The sequence below is a fragment of the Pseudochaenichthys georgianus genome, chromosome 6 (genome assembly GCF_902827115.2).
Source record: "Pseudochaenichthys georgianus chromosome 6, fPseGeo1.2, whole genome shotgun sequence".
Lineage (NCBI taxonomy): Eukaryota > Metazoa > Chordata > Actinopteri > Perciformes > Channichthyidae > Pseudochaenichthys > Pseudochaenichthys georgianus.
This window is the reverse complement of record NC_047508.1, coordinates 30,644,088-30,650,996: the sequence shown is the minus strand read 5'-3', so window position 1 is coordinate 30,650,996 and position 6,909 is coordinate 30,644,088.

Below are 6,909 nucleotides of genomic sequence, written 5' to 3'. Positions count from 1 at the left end.
AATTGTAAACGATACATCCTATTTTATAAGTGTGTCATGTTTTCGTATGTAAGAATAGTGATCTAAGCCAATTAAAGCAGTGATCTTTAAACTATAACGTTTGTCAAATAAACGAGCAAAGTAAAGCAGAATGTAGAGTAAAAAGGTGAAGTAGCATACAATGGAATAAGTTAACAAACTAGAGTAAAATTAAGCACTATTTGTATTTGTTAGTTTTGGGACTATAACTTTAAATTATTGAACTATGACTCATGTCAAACCACTGAGAGGACTGTGAGAAAACAACTTGAAAACTGCAGAAAGAGTCCAACATGAAATGTCCAGTTTCAATAGCTCTTATCAGCTGAGCATCAGCGGTGTAATGAGCGTCTGAAGCTCGAGGTACCGTCATCCCAGCTTTGAGTAGACAGTTGTAAACTCATCTAGCACCAGTCTGGCTGGGTTTCAATTGGAAAGCACTGGAGAGTGACTAACATGGAGCCTCTTGGAGAGGGTCAAGAGCCCGGAGCAACCAGTGGCCATTAAATTCACTCCTATGAGATATCGAGTGCTTTGCTTTCTGACCGGGCTCTGTTTGGTGTGCAGCACCACACTACCATCCCCAGCTGCTCACTGCAAGCCCTCCACTGCCAAGTGGCGCCAGCATTATAAATATGTTATTATGGAGAGCCTGATCAACATCACCAGTTTCAAAGAGACAATTGAGGAAAATAAATGAAAACTGCACACAAAGGTCTCCAACAAGCATAACCCGAGTCTTAGAGACAATGCTGTTCATATGGTAAGAATACATCCTTCTGCATTAGAGCTTCAGACTTATAATTACGCGTTATGATTATCAATGGTATTAAAACTGCTAGAGGGAATTCTGATGTTCTACTTGAATACACACAGTCAATTAGACCATCAGATTTAAGAAGAGCAAGCCTAATTGCAATGTTTTTATTGACGCTCTGCTCGAGTGACTCTGATAAAGAGGTCTTAAGCTGCCTTTTAGATGGAATCATTTTCACATCTGTGATGCTGATGAGAGCCGTAATGATTCAGAGGCTCAAAATCAGTCAACAATTTCCGCTGCCATAATAATCATCTCATCTGATTCAAACGTTAACATTTGTATTCTAAAAATATGTTATTTACTCACTGGTGGCTTTTTAATATAACTTGAACCTGATATAACCATTTTTAGCATATAGACAAAGTTTGACCTTTCAAGTTCATTTGGCAAACTTTTTAGCAAACACTCAGACACTTTAAAATACACATTAACATTCATTTGGAGTCAAGTTTGTGTCCAAATTCAACACTCGCTCCTCTGGGAAATTTGGAAATGTAATGCTCCACTATGCTCATCAGTTAGTTGCTAACTTTCTGCTGTTTGGTATTGAACAGGAAGAGTTATTATAGACAGCAGCTGCATGCTTCAGCTACAGAAATAAGGTGAGAGTGAATCAAACCGGAAAGTTGCTGGCCCAAAAATTCAAACTGTGATTTAAAAAGACACATTCTCTTTTAGGCTGTCAGTAAAACCGACACATTTCACGCTACACAGTCATTTGATCTATTATAACTATGAAATATTTATTATAACAGCTTAAAGTCGATATTTAGTTTTGGCACATTTCAACTTGAGCAGCAGGTTCATGACCTTTTTCTGCTCACGTGATTAACACGCGGTACTGAATGCGTCTGTGAAAAGTGGGCACGAGTTTAAATGGGTGTGATGAAAGTGTAACTCCATCCAGTAGCACTCTAAACTTGGCTGTACGGAGCATTTGAGGTATGATGGCAGCTTCAGTTGCTTCCAAAGCTGTATCATAACACTGAATGGTTGCTGATTTGAAGGGCATGTCGCAGCAAGTAGGCCTACCTAAATCACTGCAGCCACAGCTGTCCTTTAAAACCAAAACCCATTACAGCGTTTCCTGCCTTCCTTCAGTGGCCAGGATAACAATTCCCTGACAATGAAAGCCAATTAGTGGGAAACACAAGTAAATACTGCATGAGAGCTGAGCTTTGCAAAGCAGAAGTCAGAGGGGGACGGGACCTGAACGCTACGTCTTCATATGTCGTGGCCGCGGCTGTCTGCCAGAGAAATGTGTCGGGCCAGGAAGATATGTGAATGCAGATGAGTGTTGACAGCCAGTCAATTGTCATTCAGCCCATCTCCCAGCCTCTCGAGACTCATCTGGCTTTTTTTTTCTCCTCCTCGCCGGGGCTCCTCTTCACTGCCGGCTCACCTCACGCTCCTCTGCCTAATGCATACTAAAACAGTTCACAGTGGAGGCATGAGGCGCCGTGTTAAGCAGTAAAAGCTCCCACGCTCTCTTTCTGCTGGTGCGGCTGTGACGAGCAGATGGGTCAAAGAGTCACAAACCTCGCAGAGACTCCCGGAGGTAACGTTTGGTTTTTCAGCTGTTTAGAAAAGCACATTGGACGAGAAGTGCTCTGACCCTTAACTTAAGCGCATGTGGTTAGTGGTTCAGAACACCTCATTCCATCTGCTTCCCTCCTCCTCGTGCTTTTCAGAGCGATATGTCACTTAGCTGCTAAGACTCTTTGAGACTACTTCGCTGATCTGATTTCCTACTTTATACTTTTGATGACTCTCTCCCCCCCCCCCCCCCAAAAAAAATAGATGGCTAAAACAGATGTCACTGTCCATATTATTTTCTGATGTTGTCATTCAGTTGATGGAGAATCCATTTGTCCTTGTGCTTATTGTTGTGGTTACACATCAGCACTGAGGGACTTGACCTCTGACAAATGTAATTCAAGACATGACTGATTTCTTATTGAAAATATTGGAAGCTAGTGTTGTGTTGGCTCATTTTAGCCAAATGGGGCTGAATAGTGTTTTTTCCTCCCTGTCTTTGTTCTTGGCAGCAGACTAAGTGCTTGCAGCTGTCAGGAGAGTGTATTCTGCTTGCCCAGTGTATGTGGTTTGGCTGCACTTTTATCTGGCTGAGTCCCTTCTGTGGTGACAGTATGCCATGACTGATTTCCGTTGACTCACTTTCATTGTAACCGCAATGTGTCCCTCACAGAGAAATCAGACTGCTTTTTTACAAGTAGTTGATCTCATCTAGTTAACGCTGCGGCGAAACCGGGCTTTGCGTGCAGTTGGCTGATTATTTAAGCATCGCTCCAAGCAGTTTGCTGATGAAATGAGATGGGAGGATATGCCAAAAATGATTGGACTGACAATAGCACAATGCAGGATGATGTATGACTAAATGGTATTTGGTATGTGGTGTAGAGTGACTCAACTTTCTCAAATCACATGAATCCTCTAGCCTGGGTTTTGCAAGTACTGTACCAAAAATGAAATGAGCGTTAAAAACACCTCGTATGAACACGCTAAATGATATCTGCGAGTCTGTTTGCTACAGTGAGAATGGCGTTTTGTCCTGCCAATGCTTTCATGCAAATGACTCACACTGGAGCCAGCTTATCTGTGAACAATCAAAGGTGGCATTTGATAGAGGGTGAAATAGCAGTGCATGATTTTCATATCTGCATAAAGCTCAGTCAGGTCTCCACACACACAATCCCACACAACACAAAAGCCTCTTTGAACACTCATATCAGCTGTTTATCTTAAAATAGTCTCTTATCCAGTACCTTGCACATTGCACTTTAAGGTAGGCAATTACACGTAGAGCATTAAGAAGTGGTTGTTACTTAATTCATTAGATATGGATATGTGTCAAGGTTCATTCATAAAGCAGCACAGTTAATCCTGTATGGCCAGGTATGAGTATAAAGACTGAGATTACAGCAGGTGCACAAATAAGATTAGAGCGCCGGCTGAAATGCTGTTGACAAGGTGAACGGGATGGTTGTTCCAAAAATCAAAAACATGTTCATAAAATGTACAGAGCATGCTAGTATCATCCCAATCAGAACAGGTTGCTATGCCTGCTCCATTATAAAAATATTAATAATAACAATAAAATACAATAACTAAGATAAAGTAAAGATGTGCACCCTGTACTACAATATGTAACAACAATAAATATGTGAAAATGTGTAATACAGTTTACATGTAATGTAAGTCATGGTGTGTTTATCCGCATGATTAACTGCCGCTCAGATTAGCATTCAAACGTTACCTGAGGAAAACATCTGAATGGGTTTTATACTAATACTAATGATCCAGCACATGCCTAATAAACTGGAGTGAGAATTCAAACGAGGCTCAACCTGCCTGCGAGCTAAAGCAAACACCAGGACAGCTGGCAGAGGAATCATCGTGACTAATGGTCTCAGTGTGAGACAGGAGCGCGGCTGTGGGTGGTTGTTTTACCACACTAAGAAGAACAGACTTTGTTTGTCTTTCTATAGCATACAGTGTGACAGTGTGATTCTGGAAGTGTTAGCTTTGTTTATGTTTGCTTTCCCTGCCACTGTAGTGCGACACCAGGAACTATCGAAATGTGTTGTCCATGTTTCCCTCCTGAGGACGGAGTGACCTTATGAAATGGGAATGTATTCATGCTTTTAGTCGTCCGTGGACAAGACTGTGTGTACTGTCACCTCGAGGTGTGTCTGTCAACTCGTGTATTGACTTTATGTGTATTCCTGTGCTGTGGTAAAAAATGTCCTCGGGGGAAATGATCTGATTTGCTCTTCCCTTGTCTTTTACTCCTAATCGCATCTATCTCAGAGCCAGAAAATGGTTGTGCAGCTGTCAAAACCGGGGCACAGCATGGCGTGATGCGAGTGCATGTTTTTGCTATCATCTATTCCATCTGAGCCAGAGCACAATATTAAACCTCCACTGCAGTGCATCCCTCTTTCTCACAGACCGCTGCATGATCAATACCCACATCAAAGGCTCTGGGCAGATAGCAGGATTCTTTGAAGCATGTTTGTGGAGCTGGATTTGCTGAGCTAACACGGTCCACACAGAACCCCCTTGAATAAGCTTGTTTGGTTAGCATCCTCTCTGTTTGTAGAGGAACTGAGTGGAATCTAATGGAGAACAGACAAGGCCTCTCCCTGGTCTTGTTCCTCCCTTTGAGCAGCTAAATGCATCCATAGCGCCAGTGCTTTTTGCTCAAATGACATACGCTTCGTTGCATGCCAGCTCAAATATGTATCTAATATCAAATTGGCTGTAACCCTTTGGAGGCAGTGAAATGCCAGAACATATTTCTCATCAAGGACACAAAATAACTTGCATCAGAGTTCGCCGTGCCAACTGCAAAAATGCGGGGGAAATACTGATTGAAATGAGCAGCAGTGTTATGTGGTTACCTGTGTTGTGACTCAAACAGGCAGAAAGATCCCACAGTGATTCATCACGACCTGGAAAGCTATTAACTATTTAAAATGTGTTTTTCTTTCTCCTAAATGGGAAAACAGGGCATTTGGGACTTGATGTGCTAAGTAGGTGAAGCAGAACTGGGGTTGGAGGTTTCACCACAATAAATAAAAAAAAGCACATAACTCCTATAATCCATCAGAGTCCGCAACTCTGAAAGTGACGGCGCTGTTGAATCAGCTCTCTGCATGCAAATCCAACACAAGCATGAGCGGCCTTTCTATATAAACGACACTATATGTGATGCTTTTGACTTTTAAGATTCATACTGTTGAGTATTTTGGGAGGTAATTGCACTATTTGGTGTATGCGGTGCAAAAGGTTTGACTCCCCAGCCCGCTGTGGCTCATTTGAAAGTGAAATATGTGAAAACGCTGACGACTCTTCCTCTTGCTCCCAACACCAGGGGCACCACTGCATTAGCATCCCTGTCTCCCTCTCAATCTCTCTTTCGCTCTCATTTACATTAGGGATGGTTCATTTAGCTTACATGACCGAGTGAATACATAACCCAGGGTAATTCAAAATACCACAAGGGCCTGGAGGGATAACATGAAACCACATGAGCAGAAAAGATCGCTGCGCTGCCATCTGCAGCAGCCTTCATTCTGCTCTTCCCTTTCATGTGGATGGCAAACGTGGCCAGACGTCGACCGGATGTGGGCTAACAAGGGGCGTCAGCTAAAAATAATCATTTATATTTTCTGAAGCCACTCTCCTGTACAGCATTAGTGTGCATGGGGCATTAAACACATTTACATGGTATTTAAAGAGTTTAAAAGTATAACAACAACCTAAAAAAAAGAAAACAAGTCAAACAAATGGAGAAAGTTCATTTAGAAACGGAGAAAAAATATATATACTTTTATTAATAATGACAGTATACCTATGTTATGAAGTCAATCATGTATTAATGCAATGCTATGTGCATGTGTAAAACCCCCTTACACCCCCCCCAACCCTCATGTAATGAGCTGTTCTGTTTATAATGTGTGAGTTCTTGTCCTTATGTATGTCTTTGAAAAAAAGACTCTGTAACATTTATGCAAGCTTAGGAGTTGAACAGGGTTACATAAAACAATATTTTCCAAACTCACAATCCTCAGACTAAGTAGCTCTTCACTGCATAACAAGAAAAATGCTTATTAAATATTGACTATCAACTATAGAGGGTCCTATCTTTGAGCGTGTCATGTTGTGTAAGCCATCAAGGGCATAGTAAAGTATTTTTCATATAAGTCAGCTGTGATTATATTGAACTGTCAATATGAGACAGTGTTATAACCAACTTATATTAGAGGCATTCGCTTAACATTGGGTTGATAAGCTATTTACCCACTGCTGTTCAAACCTGCTGAAACGATTAAAAAGGTATGTATCGTCGGCAGCTAGACTCTTTCAGTGTGAAAGAAATAAGACACTGTTTAAAAATAAAAACAAACATTAATATTTTGCATATGAGAAGAAATATGTTCACATGCATAGTCATTTAATAGTAAAGGTAACTTAAGGGAGCAGAGCTCAGCTAACCGTTACTATAATCACTCCCTCGGTAAGAGACTCTAGTTTACTCTTAACGA